Here is a 2,387-nt window from a genome sequence, read left to right on the forward strand (position 1 = left end):
TAATTAAAATAACCATATTAGAAGCATTCAGGGCCGGGCGCGGTGGCTCAAGCCTGTAATCCCAGCACTTTGGGAGGCTGAGACGGGCGGATCACAAGGTCAGGAGATCGAGACCATCCTGGCGAACACAGTGAAACCCTGTCTCTACTAAAAATACAAAAAACTAGCCAGGCGAGGTGGCGGGCGCCTGTAGTCCCAGCCACTTGGGAGGCTGAGGCAGGAGAATGGTGGGAACCCGGGAGGCGGAGCTTGCAGTGAGCTGAGATCCGGCCACTGCACTCCAGCCTGGGCGACAGAGCAAGACTCCGCCTCAAAAAAAAAAAAAAAAAAAAAAAAAAAGAAGCATTCAGAATGTCGCAATGTCAACAAAACAGCTGCAACTTTTTTTTTTGTTTTGCGATTAGAGTGGTATTCAGTTAACAAAACAATTACTTTGTATAAGCTGCATCAGAGACAACTGAAGATGAAAAAAACTACCATCCCCATATATAACTAATTTGTGCTGTGTACCAACAAGAACCTGCTTTAAATGTCCATGCCAATTTACAACCCCCATACTGTACAAGGCAAGGTTAGTGGCCACTGAAAATACCACCAGGACAGGGCTATCTAAAGATGCATTCGGTAGTGTGTTAACTATACAAAAAAAGACACTGTACAGTTTAAAAACAAATCTTACATAGCCTTACATTTCAATTTTTTTCTTTAAAAGGAGTGAGTTGTGTACGGGGGGGTTAAATGCTTTATAGACAAGAAAAAAAAACTGCGCTAGAACCAACTTATTCATCATCATCTTCTTCAACTTCATCTTCCTCCTCCTCATCCTCTTCCTCCTCTTCCTTCTTTTTCTTGCTTTTTTCGGCCTTGACAACTCCCTTTTTTGCTGTATCAGGCTTTCCTTTAGCTCGATATGCAGCAATATCCTTTTCATATTTTTCCTTCAGCTTCGCAGCCTTCTTTTCTTAAGGCTGCTTGTCATCTGCAGCAGTGCTATTCCACATCTCTCCCAGTTTCTTCGCAACATCACCAATGGACAGGCCAGGATGTTCTCCTTTGATTTTTGGGCCACACTCAGAGCAGAAAAGGAAGAGGCCAAAGAACGCCTCTTGGGCACATTGGGATCCTTGAACTTCTTTTTTGTCTCCCCTTTGGGAGTGATATAGGTTTTCATTTCTCTTTCATAATGGGCCTTGTTCGCCTTTGCCATATCTTCAAATTTTCCTTTCTCTTTAGCAGACATGGTCTTCCACCTCTCTGAGCACTTCTTAGAAAACTCCGAGAAGTTGACTGAAGCATCTAGGTGGTGCTTCTTATGCTCCTCCCGACAAGTTTGCACAAAAAATGCATATGATGACATTTTGCCTCTCGGCTTCTTAGGATCTCTTTGCCCAACTTTAGTTATTTTTCCTTAGTGAGGCACAGAGTCGCCCAGTGCCCATCCGGTTCTCACTTGCCCCAGCGCTGTCTCTATGGAGCTCAATGTACTGCAATGGCTGTTAGAGCCTATTTATTATTTTTTTTGAGACACGGTCTTGCTCTGTCACTGGAGGCTGGAGTGCAGTGGTGCAATCACACCTCACTGCAGTCTCAACCTCCTGGGCTCAAGCAATCCTCCCTCCTCAGCCTCCCAAGTAACTAGTACTACTGGTGTGTGCCACCATGCCCAACCAAGTTTTGTATGTTTTGTAGAGACAGGGTCTTATGTTACTCAGGCTAGTCTCAAATTCCTAGGCTCAACCAATCCTCCAGCTTTAGCCTTCCAATGTGCTGGAATAACAGGTACTGTTATTCCAAGTAACTGGTACTACTAGTATGCGCCACCATGCCCAGCTAATTTTTGTATTTTTCTGTAGAGACAGGGTCTTACTATGTTACCCAGGCTATTCTTGAACTCCTAGGCTCAACCAGTCCTCCAGCTTTGGCCTTCCAAAGTGTTGGAATAACAGGCGTGAGCCACCGCACCCGGCCAGTGCAAATTCTTGGGAGCCTGCTGTCTCTCTTAGCTAGGTTACAATGGATACTATCTGTTAACACTAGTATTCCTACTGTCCCATATTCGATCTTTACTCCTCAACCTCAAACTTTTATTTCCTTCTGCTATTCTATCCCATGATTCTCATAAACCATCAAAATGTCTTCAGAATGCCACATTTTTGTGTGTTCCGATTTCATCTCTGGCATGATAAACTTCATAGCTCTGAAACTCTTGGTTCAAAAAATAGTTCCATGGAGAGCTAGGTGGTCAGCCTGAGACCTCAACTTGTAGTCCCTCCAGAGTCATACCTGTATCTGTGAACAGGGAATCTCCTGAGGAAACACACGTGGTCTCCACAGATTCCACAGCCACACCATCTCATGACCTGGCTTCCTCCCCTCCCCCTTGCCCA

The 2,387-nt window shown here is 44.8% G+C and overlaps 1 pseudogene; it reads right to left on the minus strand.

Moving 5' to 3' along the window:
* Positions 1-356: 356 nt before the first annotated feature.
* On the minus strand, positions 357-1,569 carry LOC104661370 (annotated as a pseudogene).
* Positions 1,570-2,387: the final 818 nt, after the last annotated feature.

Source organism: Rhinopithecus roxellana, chromosome 17 (genome assembly GCF_007565055.1).
Source record: "Rhinopithecus roxellana isolate Shanxi Qingling chromosome 17, ASM756505v1, whole genome shotgun sequence".
In the NCBI taxonomy this organism is placed as follows: Eukaryota; Metazoa; Chordata; class Mammalia; order Primates; family Cercopithecidae; genus Rhinopithecus; species Rhinopithecus roxellana.